Raw genomic sequence first — 19,985 nt, 5'->3', positions numbered from 1 at the left:
ATCAAATTTTTCCCCACGGTGTTGGTGGTATTCTAAAAAAATAAATTTATCAAAATTTTCCCCACGGTGTTGGTGGTATTCTAAAAAATAAATTTATCAAATTTTTCCCCACGGTGTTGGTGGTATTCTATGAAAATATATTTACCAAATTATAACAGACGATTAGAATAATTTATAATATCAGGTTATAACACTGTTGATAAAGTTAGGCAAAGAGTGATAAGTAGTATAATAACACGAATTTAATCATTGGCAACTCACCTTATATAAGAGATATTTATTTTAATATTGTTACTCTTATTAAAATATTCTATTTCCCTTTTTTCCTTTACTCACTGGGTTATTTTCCTTGTTGGAGCCTCTGGACTTATAGCATCCTGCTTTTCCAAATAGGGTTGTAGCTTAGCTAGTAATGATAATAATAATAATTTATAAAGTTAGGCAAAAAGTGATAGTAGTATAATAACACGAATTTAATCATTGGCAACTCACCTTATGTATTTTGAGAGAGATTTTTCCTTTTGATCTTCGCCTGTCTCTGCCTTCCGAGCGATCGCATTTGTTTTCATAAACAGCGAAAATCGAGATAATCGAAAGGAAAAGTGAAATCTTTTACTCTAATGCTCTGAATATTTCCACATAGCATTTTGCGGTCTCTCACATTCTGTTCTTCTCAGGAGTTGTTAATACTTCTATGAAAAGATGATTAGAAATTACATAAAGGTAAACAGCCAAAATTTTCACGTGGCATAGTAATTTCGTAACGGGCCAGCGTGACAGAAAATGAGACTATGTTCTTAATTATCATTAAGAAATAGATTAAAACACTCTTATTGATCACCGATAATGCATAGTCATCTCGTAGTACAGTTGCACAATGTATCTCAGAGGTTAGTGGTCCAACGCTGTTCTAGTTACTGTTGCGCCTCCATGGCCACTTACACCAGAGAAAGGAATTCTTACTAGAGAGAGAGAGAGAGAGAGAGAGAGAGAGAGAGAGAGAGAGAGAGAGATCTTCATTATATGTTTTTGTCTTACCTTTTTTCCTTCCTTTTTATTTTTATTTTGTGTGTATGTGTATGAAGAGGGCGTTGATCACAGAAATGTAATATCTGTCCCTCGCAACCACATGAACATATACGTATATATTTAAACACTGAGAGCGGGAACATCAAAACTGGAAACTTGGACAATATTCCTTCTATAATTTGATTTATCACCACACTCGTTCCCGTCAGCTATCCAGCAAAAATGGATAAGCGAAAACCAGACAGCCTGTCGCAATATACCACATGTGAAAAAAAGTGCAACAATTTTCCACAATCTTTTAACCAGCTTACGACGAGAGGAGTAAGGAGCCAGCGAGGCACTCAGCGCACAGAAAGCAATCCACCAGTGAACTAGGAAGAGGAGATGATCAACGGGGGGAACGTTGCAGTAGGAGAATGGGTGAAGGCCAGGAAAAGTCTGAGCAAGTTCTCTTGTGATGACTGTGGAAAAGCTCTTCAGCCTCCTCTCTCTCCGTATCTGATGCAGATCTTACTGTAGGCGTTTGGGGGAAACCTCAACTGGACATATGTAGTTATCATTAAGATGGGGACAGGGACTTGAGTGACGTTTAGGTAGTTATCATTAAGATGGGACAGGGACTTGAGTGACGGTTAATGATGGGACAGGGACTTGAGTGACGGCGTTCTGTGCCTTCGGAGTTGTAAACCCTTGGCTACGAAACAACATCAATAGTGCCACTTATTACTTTACTTGTTATGGGTTTAAATCCAACCCTCCACTGAAGTCGAGTGAACTACTTCTCGGGCGGGTCCATATTAATCATCTAACGAAACATTTTCATTATAACTTATACAATTATTTGATTGTAGCATCTTCCAAATCATATGATCTTGTGAAAAGTAATGTCTTTAGTTTCTTCTTAAATTCAATTGCTCCCTTTAGGTCCTTCATTTCAGTTGACAGTTTATTATAATATCTAGGCGTACAGTAGCTAGTTTAGTTATATCAATTGTGATGAATTGAAAAATAAAATTTTTCTTTTTAGAATGGCCCATTCACATAAAAGTATAGATTATTAAACATAACAATTCGCGTAAAGAGAAAAGTTCCTCAAACGCAAGAGAGATACCTGTAAAAATATCCTTTGAGAATCAAGAGAATACAACTCTTCGACAACTTACTTGACTCAGGACACGCTGTCAAATCGTTCGTATGCTGCGAAGGAATACCAGCGAATGTTTAGGGTACGTCTTTGCTTATGCTTGATATGTAGGTATTTCTGCTGATGTAATCAATTTGTTTTTATATTCATTGCACAACTGCAATCGCTCTTCCATTATTGTGTGACAATGCATTTTTACCTGAAGGGCACGAGTTTAGTTATATCAATTGTGATGAATTGAAAAATAAAAAAATTTCTTTTTAGAATGGCCCATTCACATAAAAGTATAGATTATTAAAGTCATGACTGACAATAACCAATTGTTGTCAAACGATTTTAGCTCGAAAATGTATTTCACAGGTGATTTTTGTTGACTTTGTTTACAACTAACACCTTCAAGGAAAATTAATTCAATTTGCAGACTCCTCACCCCCTCTCACACACGTATCTAATTGTATATCCAAAAATAAGATACTAAATAAAAAAAAAAATATTTTACAATAAATAAGAAAAGTGTTTTGCGGAAAATAACAATTTTGAAACTTGTACTATTAATGGAAGTAGTACAGAATCTATGAGCTTCAGAGTTTTGAATATCGTGTTCATTTTATTCACATCCTCATAATAGAGAAGGAACCAGGCCCAAACCCTTAAATTTTTCTATCAAGGAGCAAATGCTTTTTTGTTGATCAGGCGGACATGAGTCTTTTTATAGTTTATATATGACATATTTGTTATTGACGTTGTTAATAGTTTATATAGAACATATCTGTTTTGACGTTGTTGCCTTTTTTAGAATGATTTATTGTTAATTTGTTCTCTTCATTTATTTATTTCCTTATTTCCTTTCCTCACTGGGCTATTTTCCCTACTGGGGCCCCTGGGCTTTTAGCATATTGCTTTCCCAACTAGGGTTGTAGCTTGGATAGTAATAATAATAATAATAATAATAATAAAACCTCTGATTTAAACAAATATTTACCTCGGAAATTTTGGGAACTGCTAAATCGCCCTTTGTGGTGGCCTATTGGAAAAGTCCCTGTCTGGCGATTGCCGGATTGGGTTTGTAGTCCCGCTCAAGCTCGATATTTTCTTTAGTGTCTGCAACTCCACCATCCTTGTGAGCTGAGGATGGAGGAGCTTTTATCGGTCTGCGTGCTGAATCCTTAGCAGCAGCCATTGACTGGCCCTCCCTGGTCGTAGCTTAGGTGGAGAGTGGGCTCAGGCGTTGATGATATGTATATATGATCAGTCTCTAGGGCATTGTCTCGCTAGCTAAGACATTGTAACTGTCACTTGCCTCTGCCATTCATGAGCGGGATTTAAACCTTTAAAATTAGGTTGGTTAGTTTAAATTATGCCGGGCTTATTCCGGGCAGGACTCATGTACTAAGGCAGCCGGCCTTATTCCGGGCAGGACTCGTGTACTAAGGCAGCCGGCCTTATTCCGGGCAGGACTCGTGTACTAAGGCAGCCGGCCTTATTCCGGGCAGGACTCGTGTACTAAGGCAGCCGGCCTTATTCCGGGCAGGACTCGTGTACTAAGCCAGCCGGCCTTATTCCGGGCAGGACTCGTGTACTAAGGCAGCCGGCCTTATTCCGGGCAGGACTCGTGTACTAAGGCAGCCGGCCTTATTCCGGGCAGGACTCGTGTACTAAGGCAGCCGGCCTAAATTCCGGGCAGGACTCGTGTACTAAGGCAGCCGGCCTTATTCCGGGCAGGACTCGTGTACTAAGGCAGCCGGCCTTATTCCGGGCAGGACTCGTGTACTAAGGCAGCCGGCCTAAATTCCGGGCAGGACTCTTGTACTAAGGCAGCCGGCCTTATTCCGGGCAGGACTCGTGTACTAAGGCAGCCGGCCTTATTCCGGGCAGGACTCGCGTACTAAGGCAGCCGGCATAAATTCCGGGCAGGACTCGTGTACTAAGGCAGCCGGCCTTATTCCGGGCAGGACTCGTGTACTAAGGCAGCCGGCCTTATTCCGGGCAGGACTCGTGTACTAAGGCAGCCGGCCTAAATTCCGGGCAGGACTCGTGTACTAAGGCAGCCGGCCTTATTCCGGGCAGGACTCGTGTACTAAGGCAGCCGGCCTTATTCCGGGCAGGACTCGTGTACTAAGGCAGCCGGCCTTATTCCGGGCAGGACTCGTGTACTAAGGCAGCCGGCCTAAATTCCGGGCAGGACTCGTGTACTAAGGCAGCCGGCCTTATTCCGGGCAGGACTCGTGTACTAAGGCAGCCGGCCTAAATTCCGGGCAGGACTCGTGTACTAAGGCAGCCGGCCTTATTCCGGGCAGGACTCGTGTACTAAGGCAGCCGGCCTTATTCCGGGCAGGACTCATGTACTAAGGCAGCCAGGAATTTTGGTAATATGCAAAAGAATGGAGGACTTCAGAATCCTTCTTATTAACAGATTATATATCTAAGTCAGCCCTCTTTATAACCTTCCTCAATTTTGTAAACTCAGTTTTAAGTTCTCAGATCGTTTTTGGTTTTTTGTATTTGCCCATTTACCTTTTTTTTTTTTTTTTTTTTTTTTTTTTTTTTTTTTTTTTTTTTTTTTTTTTTTGAGGGTGGTGGGGGTTGCTCTCTATGGCATTATATTCTCCCAGCATCTCATCAAAATTTTTTTTTTAAGTTATGTCGATTTTTTATTTTTTTTTTTTTTTTTTTTGAGGGTGGTGGGGGTTGCTCTCTATGGCATTATATTCTCCCAGCATCTTATCAAAATCTTTTTTTAAGTTAAGTCGATTCATGTGAAGATCGTTTCGCTCGTTATTTTTCGTGTTCCTTTTTTTTAAAGCTCATTTCATATTTATCAAAGAATTATTCGAATTATTATACAAAATTAACTGAAATACGTATGAAACAGCACCCAGGTTTATTCGTGAAAATTCCGCCTCCACGGACCATGCGAGGAAAAAAAAAAAAAAAAAAAAAAAAAAGACTTGACCTACCCCATGACTGGAAACTGTGCACGAATGATCTACCTGCATTGAGTAACTAGACTCGTTTATTGGAGAAATGTTAGTAGCCTGGATAAGTCTGTTTTGCGGACATTAGATGATTCTAAAAATGGATATAATCACTGTAGAAAGAAAACTAAGTGTAAAAACACATTGTTTATTACTATTTAAAGGTTTAAAGGTCGCTCATGAATGTCAGAAACAAGGGACAGTGACATTGCCCTAGCAATCAGGACAATGCTCTAGAGACTGACCATATGTACATATGATCAGCACCCAAGCCTCCTCTCCACCCAAGCTAGGATCAGGGAGGGCCAGGCAGTGGCTGCTAATGACTCAGCAGATAGACCTATAGGCTCCCCCAAACTCCCCAACCTTAGCTCACAAGGATAGTAAGGTTGCAGATACTAATGGCACTATCGAGTCTGAGCGGGACTCGAACCCCCGACTGGCAAATATCAGGCAGAGACGTTACCAATCAGGCCACAGCAACCTAATAAAACATAAATGCTCATCCATACATAAGAGGCCATAGATGCCATGAATGTGAGATTTTGTTGTTTTAAAATACAGAAAATCAATCAGGAAAATCCGTTATCTGAGATGCTCTAACATGAAGTTATTTTAGGTCTACGACTTCAATAGTGTTAAGAGTAATGATGACTAGACTCGAAGTGGTAAAAAAGCCAAAAGATTAAATAATACGGTTGGCTTACAAAAATAAAAGATTAAATAATACCGATGGCTTACAAAAATACACTTTTATTACATATTTAAAGAGAATATACAAAAAGATCACTATAGTCCATTTCTTTTGCGATGCATATTTGCACCGACTCGCAGCGGTGCCCTTTTAGCTCGGAAAAGTTTCCCGATCGCTGAATGGTTGGTCAAGATAATTCTAACCAATCAGCGTCCGGGAAACTTTTCCGAGCTAAAAGGGCACCGTTGCGAGTCGGTGCAGTGCCCTTTTAGCTCGGAAAAGTTTCCGGATCGTTGATTGGTTGGACAAGATAATTCTAACCAATCAGCGATCCGGAAACTTTTCCGAGCTAAAATGGCACCGCTGCGAGTCGGTGCAAATATGCATCGCTAAAAGAAATGGAGTATAGTATAAATAAAGCAGCCCCAAACAGGTTTCGCTTTACATACTTTACATAATCAATTCATTTTACATCACGATCCACACTCGCCTGTGCTAAATCGTGAGGAATTTCAAAAGTCTCGTGTTCAATGTAAGAAAAACAAATGACCCTTAATTTTACATCACGATCTATACTCGCCTGTATTAAATCGTGAGAAATCCAAAAAAGTATCGTATTCAATGAAAGAAATACAATTGACACTTGTGTGCTACTGAGTGTCGGCAATACAATTGACACTTATGTGCTACTGAGTGTCGGCAATACAATTGACACTTATGTGCTACTGAGTGTCGGCAATACAATTGACACTTATGTGCTACTGAGTGTCGGCAATACAATTGACACTTATGGGCTACTGAGTGTCGGCAATACAATTGACACTTATGGGCTACTGAGTGTCGGCAATACAATTGACACTTATGTGCTACTGAGTGTTGGCAATACAATTGACACTTGTGTGCTACTGAGTGTCGGCAATACAATTGACACTTTTGTGCTACTGAGTGTCGGCAATACAATTGACACTTATGTGCTACTGAGTGTTGGCAATACAATTGACACTTGTGTGCTACTGAGTGTCGGCAATACAATTGACACTTTTGTGCTACTGAGTGTCGGCAATACAATTGACACTTATGTGCTACTGAGTGTCGGCTCAAAGCTAAAATTATTTGGGTTGCTGATCCAGAAAATGTTTAGCCTTTTGTTTTAATTTTGTGTAAAAGGAAACGAATAGATAAATTCAAAACTTTAATAGATTTCTTAAAAAACTTACTATAGCCTAAATTGTTTCAGTTCAAGCTTGAGCCATTTATTTAAAAAAAGAAATTCATTCTTCTTGTTTTAATTTGCGCAAAAAGATCAATATATTTTTTTCCTTGATATCTGAATGACAACAGAGGAAATTTTTCTCCATTGAAATTGAATGCAGCTTCCAAACACTACACCGTTGGAAGTGTGATGTTCCATTCAAAGATTTTTAGCATTTTTTCGTAAACTGAAGGATGGCTAATGACATTAAACTTAAGTATTATATATTGTATACATACAAAGAAAGAAATGAAGAAAAATATCATTATATTTGATGTTATCGATATCAATTGAAAATAGGAGGGGCTACAGTTCCACAGCGCTTATACAGGAGTTGCCACTATAGTCCATTTCTTTTAGCGAGTCATATTTGCACCGACTCGCAGCGGTGCCCTTTTAGCTCGGAAAAGTTTCCGGATCGCTGATTGGTTGGACGAGATAATTCCAACCAATCAGCGATCCGGAAACTTTTCCGAGCTAAAAGGGTACCGCCGCGAGTCGGTGCAAATATGCATCGCTAAAAGAAATGGACTATAGTGCTACTACAGACAGAGCGTGGGTCCAAATTATGAAATTGGTTTCTATCAACAGATAATTACATAACTTAATTTCGTTAACAGCAGGTTACGTAAAAGTTTAGGCTTAGTAATTAGGCTGAGTTTCGATTATACATAGTTTTTAGTACTTCATTTCTTTAAAGTAATTAAAAAAAATGGTAAAAGGCTTAAACAGTTATATTAACACACTAAAGTTATTTATCGAGATTAGAGACATACGACATTACGAGAGAATAGAAGTATTAGTAGCCGAAGGTTAAAATTAACTATGGAACTGCATTCCGAAGTACGTTGAAGACTTCCAAGGTGTGCCTCTGTAATGCAAAACTCGCTTTTACATGTGTAGTATTATCATACGGCTGTGTCACGTGGTACATCACAAAACCTCGTTCTCAACATTCTTCCGTAAGGATCTTTGTAATGAAAGAACTTTATGTTCACATAATTTCATAGGATATAACTAAATATATTCCTATTTTAAAGAGACTAGAGAGAAAGATTGATGAAAAGCTGAGAGATGAACAAGCAGGATTTAGAAAAGGTAGAAGTTGTACTGACCAAATCTTCATTTTAAGACATGTGATACAGCAATATGTAGAACATAGAAATCCACTTTTGATGGCATTTGTAGACTATGAAAAAACCTTTGATAGTGCGCACCGGCCAATTTTGTGGAGAGTCCTGCGTTTTTACGGAGTTACTCTTAAATATGTAAATTTAATTAAGTCTGTTAATAACCATAGCAAGTGCAAAGTTGCTGTTAGTGGAGTCTTATCAGACGAATTCCAAGTGAACAGCGGAGTACTCCAAGGGAATGTGTTGTCACCTATGTTGTTTATCCTCCTCATGGATTTCGTAATGCACAGAACAGTTTGGGATGGTGGAGAAGTATTGGACTGGATTAATAACAGGAAATTAGCTGGCCTAGTGTATGCTGATGACGCTGTCCATATTAGCAGAACACCACAGGACTTGCAAAGCTTCCTTACCAGAATGCATGACATATCACATGAGCTTGGGCTCCAGATAAATAGAAGAAAGACAGATGCAATGGAAGGAGAAAGGATTAATGAGATGGAATCATTTAAATATTTAGGAACTATGATCTTTAATAGCGGCTCTTTAGAATTTGAGTCTAATGAAAGATTGAAAAAATCAAATCAGACAATGTCTAGGTTAAGTAAAATTTGGAAATCAAATCGCCTGAAATTTCATATAGAAATCAGGCAATATATCAATTTAGTGAGATCGGTGTTACTGTTTGGGCATGAGTCGTGGTATAACAATGAAACAATATCCAACAGATTTTCTTGATTGGAGAACAGAGCCCTCAGAACATTGGAAGTTAAATGGCAGGACAGGATTAGAAATGAAGCGTCGAGTAGATGATGAAGGGAGAACGACTGTCGAAATCCACCCGAGGGCCTTTGCGTCAATAGGTGTGGGAGGAGATGATGATATTAATATTCACTTGATAAAAGCACTTTCACAATTTTTTTTACTAATATATATAACTTCGGAATTGAGACATCTCAAATGACATCACATCCTTTCTAAGCTCCGCGTATAAAAGACTTTTTGTTCTAGAACCTTCTAGATTTCCTATTATTATTATTATTATTATTATTATTATTATTATTATTATTATTATTATTATTACTTGCTAAGCTAGTGGGAAAAGCAGGATGCTACAAGCTCAGGGGCCACAACAGGGAAAATAGCCCAGTGAGGAAACAAAGGAAAAATGAAATATTATTATTATTATTACTTGCTAAGCTAGTGGGAAAAGCAGGATGCTACAATCTTAGGGGCCACAACAGGGAAAATAGCCCAGTGAGGAAACAAAGGAAAAATGAAATATTTTAAGAACAGTAACAACATTAAAATAAAGTATTTCCAAATATAAACTATAAAAACTTTAATAAAACAAGAGGAAGAGAAATTATATAGAATAGTGTGCCCAAGTGTACCCTCAAGCAAGAGAACTCGACATCGCAATCATTTATCTCGCGCGATATAAAGCATCGCATTTGTATGTCATGGTAGATATGATGGAGCGATTACGTAACAATAACTAAATAATAATAATAATAATAATAATAATAATAATAATAATAATAATAATAATAATAATAATAATAATGCTAAATATAAATACTACTACTTTTATTACTCTTATCACTGTAATAATTTTAAGCTCTTAAGACATACTTGATAATCCTCACCTCGAAATTTTATTTTTAACAATGAAGTTGCTAAGCAAGTTTGAAAATTATGGAATTTTTATTTGTCAAAAAAAAAAAAAATTACAAATTAATATACAATAGTAAACAGCTAAAATACATGAGCACCCATTTCTCAATTAGTTGAAGAAAAAAATAAACTTAATTAATGCAGTTATTGACACCCCTTTAAAAAAAAATCTTTACAGTATCTCTTGAATTTATGAACACTGGTGACCATGTTACTCCTAGGAAGAACTGGATATATTTCTCTGTCATACATTTTCAAGTTCAACAACTTGACCAGTAATAATTGCATACAGTCCCAAGGCCAACATACATTGGGACAAGGAGCTGTGTAACCTTGTAGAGGTGCAGTGGCTTAAGCCTACCATAAGACTGCTTGGGGGTTATGTTGAAACCTCTGTGACCTATTAGGAAGCAAAAGGCTTATGGATGGTACGAATTAACAGCTCTGAGGGCTCACGACAGGCCTAGCAAGCCGGTGAGCCGCTATAAATTGCTCATGAACTTGCTTCAGGACGGACCCATTGCCAAGAATGGAGACAGTTCTTGAAGCAGGACGACTGACAGGCCTGGAGGCCTACCTGGCATCTGGTGAGAAAGAAAGTATTCAGAAATACATTTTAAACAGTTCTCCATTCCCAGCCACCACATACGGCTCGGGTTAGTGCCTGGTCAGTGCACCTTGCGTAGTGCACTGTGCGTGTTACCGAGGGGACTTTGCAGTGGCCCTTCAATTCCCGGCTGCACCCACTTTTTATTCTTCTACGATACTTCCTTTCCCGCTCCCATTCTCCCGTGTTTCTGTCCAGGCTGTTATTTGGCTTCGAAGGGCAACTTCTTGTTTTTTTACTGAATGACCATCTCGGCTGTTATTTGGCTTCGAAGGGCAACTTCTTGATTTTTACTGAATGACCATCTCGGCTGTTATTTGGCTTCGAAGGGCAACTTCTTGTTTTTTACTGAATGACCTTCTCGGCTGTTATTTGGCTTCGAAGGGCAACTTCTTGATTTTTACTGAATGACCATCTCGGCTGTTATTTGGCTTCGAAGGGCAACTTCTTGATTTTTACTGAATGACCATCTCGGCTGTTATTTGGCTTCGAAGGGCAACTTCTTGATTTTTACTGAATGACCATCTCGGCTGTTATTTGGCTTCGAAGGGCAACTTCTTGATTTTTACTGAATGACCATCTCGGCTGTTATTTGGCTTCGAAGGGCAACTTCTTGATTTTTACTGAATGACCATCTCGGCTGTTATTTGGCTTCGAAGGGCAACTTCTTGTTTTTTACTGAATGACCATCTCGGCTGTTATTTGGCTTCGAAGGGCAACTTCTTGTTTTTTACTGAATGACCATCTCGGCTGTTATTTGGCTTCGAAGGGCAACTTCTTGTTTTTTACTGAATGACCATCTCGGCTGTTATTTGGCTTCGAAGGGCAACTTCTTGTTTTTTACTGAATGACCATCTCGGCTGTTATTTGGCTTCGAAGGGCAACTTCTTGTTTTTTACTGAATGACCATCTCGGCTGTTATTTGGCTTCGAAGGGCAACTTCTTGATTTTTACTGAATGACCATCTCGGCTGTTATTTGGCTTCGAAGGGCAACTTCTTGATTTTTACTGAATGACCATCTCGGCTGTTATTTGGCTTCGAAGGGCAACTTCTTGTTTTTTACTGAATGACCATCTCGGCTGTTATTTGGCTTCGAAGGGCAACTTCTTGTTTTTTACTGAATGACCATCTCGGCTGTTATTTGGCTTCGAAGGGCAACTTCTTGATTTTTACTGAATGACCATCTCGGCTGTTATTTGGCTTCGAAGGGCAACTTCTTGATTTTTACTGAATGACCATCTCGGCTGTTATTTGGCTTCGAAGGGCAACTTCTTGATTTTTACTGAATGACCATCTCGGCTGTTATTTGGCTTCGAAGGGCAACTTCTTGTTTTTTACTGAATGACCATCTCGGCTGTTATTTGGCTTCGAAGGGCAACTTCTTGTTTTTTACTGAATGACCATCTCGGCTGTTATTTGGCTTCGAAGGGCAACTTCTTGATTTTTACTGAATGACCATCTCGGCTGTTATTTGGCTTCAAAGGGCAACTTCTTGATTTTTACTGAATGACCATCTCGGCCCCAGTACCGGGACATTGGCCTGAAATCATTAATCTAATCTCGTACATCTGTATGGCTTCCCCTACAACCCTCGTATATTGGATAAAAAATGATAAAAGGATTATAATCAGCAGACATATACAAAACATTTATAGAGGTGCATCACCAACATAGCTTGAAGTTCTATCCAAACATTCTTTGCAGCAAAAACCTTTCAAAGAATGCCAGACGAATTTTCTTCCACGGGGGTAGGAGTGTTTACTGGGCACGAGCTGAAGGTCATGAGGTTGGTAATGGCATTTGATTCATCTGGTTAACGGCTGCTCCTGGTAATCTTTTGACATTGCCAAAGAGGATTCATGGTAAAAGAATTTATTCTTTACCCTGTTTCTATTCCTCTTGTTTCATTAAAGTTTTTATAGTTTATATTTGGAAATACTTTATTTTAATGTTCTTACTGTTCTTAAAATATTTCCTTTTTCCTTTGTTTCCTCACTGGGTTATTTTCCCTGTTGTGGCCCCTGAGCTTGTAGCATCCTGCTTTTCCCACTAGCTTAGCAAGTAGTAATAATAATAATAATAATAATAATAATAATAATAATAATAATATGAAATCTAGAAGGTTCTAGAACAAAAAGTCTTTTATACGCGGAGGTTAGAAAGGATGTGACGTCATTTGAGATGTCTCAATTACGAGGTTAACATATGGTATTATATGCTTTCTTCATCTTGCTAATTGATATTGATAGGAATATTCACGATAGTACCTGGTTAATGAAATAATGTAAACGAAATCAAACTCTTTACATTTTATAGGTAAGAGGTTATCTAGGGCACCAGTCACCTGTTGAGATACTACGACTAGACAGTTGTTGGATCCTTTGACTGGCTAGACAGTTGTTGGATCCTTTGACTGGCTAGACAGTACGACTTTGGATCCCTCTCTCTGGTTACGAATCATTTTTTCTTTGCCTACACATACTACACCGAATAGTTTGGTTTATTCTTTCCACATTCTCATCTGCTCTCATACATCTGACAACACTAAGATTACCAAACAATTTTTCTTTGCTCAAGGGGTTAACTACTGCTCTGTAATTGTTCAGTGGCTACTTTCCTTTTTGGTAAGGATAGAAAAGACTATGATAAGCAGCTCTTCTAGGAAAAGGACACTCCAAAATCAAACCATTGTTCCCTAGTCTTGCCATACCGCTAGAGAGTTATTGGGTCTTTTGACTGACCAGACAGTATTACATTGGATCCTTTTCTCTTATTACGGTTCATTTTCCCTTTCCCTACACACACACACACACACACACACACACACACTGCACTGATAATGTTCAGTGGCCACTTTCCTCTTGTAAGGTAGAAGCGACTCTTTAGCTATGGTCAGCAGTTCTTCTAGGAGGACACTCAAAATCAAACCATTGTTCTCTAGTCTTGTGTAGTGCCATAACCTCTGTACTATGGTCTTCCACTGGCTTGGTTAGAGTTCTCTTGCTTGAGGGTACACTCGGGCACGCGTTCTGTCTTGTTTCTCTTCCTCTTGTTTTGTTAAAGTTTTTATAGCTTATGTAGAAAATATTTATTTTAATGTTATTATTATTAATATTTTATTTTTCCTTGTTTCCTTTCCTCACTGGGCTATTTTCTCTGTTGGCGCCCCTAGGCTTATAGCATCCTGTTTTTCCAACTAGGGTTGTAGCTTAGCAAGTAATAATAATAATAATAATAATAATAATAATAATAATAATAATAATAATTATGGCCTTTGTACCATGGTCTTCCATTGTGTTAGGGTTGAGTTCTTTTGCTTGAGGGGTATACTAAGGGACACTATTCTATCTTATTTCCCTTCCTCTTTTTATGAAGTCTTTATAGTTTATATATAAAATATCTAATTTAGTGTTGTTACTGTTCTTAAGATATTTTATTTTAATTTTTCATTGCTTCTCTTGTAGTTTATTTATTTCCTTGTTATCTTTCCTCACTCACTGGGCTATTTTCCCTGTTTGAGCCCTTGGGCTTATAGCATCCTGCTTTTCCAACTAGGGTTGTAGTTTAGCAATTGGTGATAATAATAATAATAATAATAATGATAATAATAATAATACAACAAGGAAAATAGCCCAGTGAGGGAAGGATATATATATATATATATATATATATACTGTACAGTATATATATATATATTATATATGCATACACCTATAATGTTTTTATTCATATTTCATCCGCAATAATGCAACATCTATTATTTTCCAAGAGCAATCTGGTGGATCCGGTCTTTAAGTATATGTTAGCTAAGGCAACTGCATTTCACTGGTATAAGCCAGTTCAGTGATTGGTAGACTGAATCAAAATGTTAAACTTCGAGGACGACTGGTAGAAGGTCTTAGAGTCACCTTCCTTTCTCTCAAGAATTTCCTTGGACGTTTTCTCCCTCTGTCTGTCTCTATGGGAATTCGTGTTACCCATCTTTTTCTTCGTCTTGTCCACTAGTTATTGTATTTAAGCATCCATAGGTGCATGATAGCCAGTAAATAAACAACGGAGTTATGATTTTAACTTTACAGGTTTAATTCTCTCTCTCTCTCTCTCTCTCTCTCTCTCTCTCTCTCTCTCTCTCTCTCTATATATATATATATATATATATTTTTTTTTTTATAACTCTCTCGTCCACTTTCGTTAGATACCGATGCTTTCTTCAAAGCTGTGACTTAGAACATTTGAATTGCTTCATGTGATTGATGATTATTATAACCCTAAATGGCATTGACTGAGGATCTTTACCACATGCTTCGAAGAAAAAAAAAAACCGGATCTGCACATTTATATTTATGTGAACCCTAATAAGCATCTTCCATAATGAATTTGTAATTGACCTTTCTAATTGCAACCTCCAATCTCTCTCTCTCTCTCTCTCTCTCTCTCTCTCTCTCTATTGACCTTTCTAATTGCAACCTCCAATCTCTCTCTCTCTCTCTCTCTCTCTCTCTCTCTATTGACCTTTCTAATTGCAAACCTCCAATCTCTCTCTCTCTCTCTCTCTCTCTCTCTCTCTTGACCTTTCTAATTGCAACCTCCAATCTCTCTCTCTCTCTCTCTCTCCTCTCTCTCTCTCTCTATTGACCTTTCTAATTGCAACCTCCAATCTCTCTCTCTCTCTCTCTCTCTCTATTGACCTTTCTAATTGCAACCTCCAATCTCTCTCTCTCTCTCTCTCTCTCTCTCTCTTCTCTCTCTCTCTCTCTCTCTTGACCTTTCTAATTGCAACCTCCAATCTCTCTCTCTCTCTCTCTCTCTCTCTCTCTATTGACCTTTCTAATTGCAACCTCCAATCTCTCTCTCTCTCTCTCTCTCTCTCTCTATTGACCTTTCTAATTGCAACCTCCAATCTCTCTCTCTCTCTCTCTCTCTCTCTCTCTCTATTGACCTTTCAAATTGCAACCTCCAATCTCTCTCTCTCTCTCTCTCTCTCTCTCTATTGACCTTTCAAATTGCAACCTCCAATCTCTCTCTCTCTCTCTCTCTCTCTCTCTATTGACCTTTCAAATTGCAACCTCCAATCTCTCTCTCTCTCTCTCTCTCTCTCTCTCTCTCTATTGACCTTTCAAATTGCAACCTCCAATCTCTCTCTCTCTCTCTCTCTCTCTCTCTCTCTATTGACCTTTCTAATTGCAACCTCCAATCTCTCTCTCTCTCTCTCTCTCTCTCTATTGACCTTTCTAATTGCAACCTCCAATCTCTCTCTCTCTCTCTCTCTCTCTCTCTCTATTGACCTTTCTAATTGCAACCTCCAATCTCTCTCTCTCTCTCTCTCTCTCTCTCTCTCTCTCGTCGGTGGAAATTCCAGGTGCTTGCTTCAAGGATCGTTCTTGAAGAGTTACCATCTAGCTTAATATTTTTGTATTATCTTATCTAAAAGATTATAATATTAAGTTGAAAACTTTACTGGCCTGTGTAAAGATCGCATACGAAGCTAAACCAACATATCTTGGTACGACTACGAGAAGAACTACAGCACAATTAATAAGGTTTCCATTACGTCATCTAAATTCGGTGGTGATGAAAGTCCAGCGAAGCTCTGGTGTCGAAAAGAGATGGAAGCCATTTTGAATTGATTACTTTTAGGCTAATGAATCCTACGTTTGATGTTTTGCCTCTTTTTTTTTTTTTTTTTTTTTTTTTTTTTTTTTTTTTTTTTTTTTTTTTTTTTTTTTTCCTGCAGATTTTGTAAGAGTTGAAAGAGTTTCATGTAGGTCACTATCTAGCTTATTTCTCTTCTTCTTGTTTTTAAAGTGTTTATAGTTCATATATGAAATATTTATTTTAATTTTGTTACTGTTCATAAAAATATTTTAATTGTCAATTACTTTCCTTGTAGTTTCCTTATTTCATTTTCTCTCTGGGCTATTTTCCCTGCTTTAGCCCATGGGCTTATAGCATTCTGCTTTTCCAACTTAAAAAGTAATTATAATTATAATTATCAGGATAGAGTTTTAGCCGGTGTTAAAATCACGTTTTACAAAAACTAGATTTGTGTTTTCATATCTATATGAACAGCTGATGAGATGTGAACGAGAAAATCGTCTTGATGTTCGTTTATCCTATTTTTCCGTTCACTGTTTTTAGTCTGACAGGCTTTTTATATAAATCAACTCCTTAAGAATTTAATATTTACATTAGAAGATTAATCTTAACATTTTGTAGATTTCGGGAAAATAAAACAAAGAATTTACTATTTACATTAGAAGATTAATCTTAACATTTTGTAGATTTCGGGAAAATAAAACTAAGAATTTACTATTTACATTAGAAGATTAATCTTAACATTTTGTAGATTACGGGAAAAATAAAACTAAGAATTTACTATTTACAGTAGAAGATTAATCTTAACATTTTGTAGATTTCGGGAAAATAAAACAAAGAATTTACTATTTACATTAGAAGCTTAATCTAAACATTTTGTAGATTTCGGGAAAATAAAACTAAGAATTTACTATTTACATTAGAAGATGTAGATTTCGGGAAAATAAAACTAAGAATTTACTATTTACAGTAGAAGATTAATCTTAACATTTTGTAGATTACGGGAAAATAAAACAAAGAATTTACTATTTACATTAGAAGATTAATCTTAACATTTTGTAGATTTCGGGAAAATAAAACAAAGAATTTACTATTTACATTAGAAGATGTAGATTTCGGGAAAATAAAACAAAGAATTTACTATTTACATTAGAAGATTAATCTTAACATTTTGTAGATTTCGGGAAAATAAAATAAAGAATTTACTATTTACATTAGAAGATTAATCTTAACATTTTGTAGATTTCGGGAAAATAAAACTAAGAATTTACTATTTACATTAGAAGATTAATCTTAACATTTTGTAGATTTCGGGAAAATAAAACTAAGAATTTACTATTTACAGTAGAAGATTAATCTTAACATTTTGTAGATTACGGGAAAATAAAACAAAGAATTTACTATTTACATTAGAAGCTTAATCTTAACATTTTGTAGATTACGGGAAAATAAAGCTACATGGATGAAAGAATGTCTTTCCCATAAAATTTGGGTTACGCACGTCAAACACGCTCACTGGCGGCTAACCAAACCATGACCCATTACGCCAAGTTACAACCAGGTCAAGGTTTGCTGTTTTCTTGAATGATATAACTAGAGTGAATTCGACACGACTAAAGCGCAATTGTTTCCAGCTAAAGCCTTATTGATAATGTTTTTTTTTTTATCATTTATACATCGTGTCTACAGAACATAATTCTGAATGAAGAAATCGACCTGCAATTTTATCCTGTTAACACCACGATTTCATTGTCACGTTTTTCTTTTCTTTTGTTGCTTGTGTACCTGACCCGTCAAAAATGGCGTCTAAATATCTAGATAAATATGCACGCACACACGCACAAATAAATTGAACCCTCCCCCCCCCCCCACACTTTCATAACTAAAACCCGCTGATTCGGTAATTCTTGGGAGTGTGGGGTTTCCGAATGTAGGCTACTTCTCGGGATACCCCCTCGCGGTTGGGATTATATATATATATATATATATATATATATATATATATATATATATATATATATATATATATATATATATATATATATATATATATATATATATATATATATATATATATATATATATATATATATATAAATACAGTGTATATATATATATATATATATATATATATATATATATATATATAATCATCATCTTCAGCCATTACTAGTCCACTGCAGAACAAAAGCCTCGGACCTCTCCTTCCCCTGCAGTCTGTTTATGCCAGTCCATACCCGCAAACTTATTTTAGTTCGTCAATCCATTGTCTTCTCTTCTTTCCCATGCTTCTTTTGACATCTCCAGGGACCCATTCTGATATTCTTAATGTCCGTTTATTGTCTGCCATTCTCATTATATGTCGTGCCCATGTCTGTTTCTTCTTCTTACATGTTATAAAGCTATCCTTTACTTTAGTTTGTTCTCGTATCCATGTTGCTCTTTTTGTATCTCTTACAGTTATTCCCATCCTTATTATTTTCATAAATCTTTGGGTTGTAAGTAGCTTATTTTCTAAGGCTTTAATAAAGCTCCAAGTTTCTGATACATAAGTTGATACTGGTAGGACCATCTGAATAAATACTTTTCTTTTTAGAAAAAGAGGCTTTTTACCTTTCATAATCTCATTTTGTTTACCAAATGCTCTCCATTCCGTGTATATCCTTCTTTTAATTGGAGTCTCGTGCCTTGGGAAACACTTGCCGTTTTTGCTAAGTACGTACATTCATTAACAATCTCTTAGAGTCTAGACTCAAGAGGCTCGTCCATAACTCTTGTTTGTTGTCACTGGATTTTCATTGAACATATTATATTATATATATATATATATATATATATATATATATATATATATATATATATATATATATATATATATATATACACACATATATATATATATATATATATATATATATATATATATATACATATATATATATATACATATATATATACATATATATATATATATATATATATACATATATATATATATACATATATATATATATATATATATATATATATATATATATATATATATATATATATATATATATATATATATATATATATATATATTTATATTTAATTTCCAGACACTTGCTCTTTACTATGTAGAGGAGAGGGTAGTTCATTTCGTTTACTTATTTTTTCCTATTTTCCTTTATTTGTTATACCTATGACATTCTTATCCGTCATTCCTGTCTAAACAATAAACATTAACAATATATAACATTGAATGGTTCATATCATCATCAATCTTTCCTGAAACTTTAGAATATGGCAACTTACTTTCTTCGTATGAGTCTTTTTTATCGTTTTTGTGTCTTACCACACATTTCGTAATAGCTCACTTACGTAAACTACAATTTTACTCATTTTAAAGAGCTCTTATGGCGACAGAATAAGGGAGTAGTTGAGGTTATGTTCTGTTGAGAGGTTCGGAAGAGGTGCGGGAATAGCGACTTTAAAATCAGAAGAGAAATCCATTTTCCTTTTTTTATTTTAGGAATTGCATTTGAACCTTCTGTACTTCTGTAGTCAATTTCTTTTAGCGATGCAGATTTGCACCGACTCGCGGCGGTGCCCTTTTAGCTCGGAAAAGTTTCCGGATCGCTGATTGGTTAGAATTATCTTGTCCAACCAATCAGCGATCCGGAAACTTTTCCGAGCCAAAAGGGCACCGCCGCGAGTCGGTGCAAATATGCATCGTTAAAAGAAATGGACTATAGTTCTCCGTTTTTTAACATTTTACATGAAAGATTTTTTTCCTTATGCAATTTTATTTATCCTTATGCTCTACTAATCGTTTATTGTTATCTTTAATTGTTTATTATTCCTTTTTATTAACTTTGAATATTCTAATCATTATC

At 36.4% G+C, this 19,985-nt stretch overlaps 1 protein-coding gene across 2 annotated transcripts in view; it reads right to left on the bottom strand.

Annotated features, from left to right (window-relative positions):
• The window catches only part of LOC137619550 (lipase lipl-4-like), a 110,991-nt gene extending 109,588 nt beyond the window's left edge, over positions 1-1,403 (bottom strand). The window contains exon 1 of one of the 2 annotated variants that reach the window (XM_068349647.1): positions 1,039-1,403. The gene's annotated coding sequence lies outside the window, so the exon portion shown is untranslated. Of the gene's footprint in view, positions 1-492; positions 620-1,038 lie in introns of those variants that run through there. The other variant, XM_068349648.1, reaches the window with a different exon arrangement.
• Between the last annotated feature and the right edge of the window lie 18,582 nt (positions 1,404-19,985).

The sequence above is a fragment of the Palaemon carinicauda genome, chromosome 26 (genome assembly GCF_036898095.1).
Source record: "Palaemon carinicauda isolate YSFRI2023 chromosome 26, ASM3689809v2, whole genome shotgun sequence".
NCBI lineage: Eukaryota > Metazoa > Arthropoda > Malacostraca > Decapoda > Palaemonidae > Palaemon > Palaemon carinicauda.
Note: the sequence above shows the minus strand (reverse complement) of the source record. Positions and strands in the feature narration are given on the sequence as shown.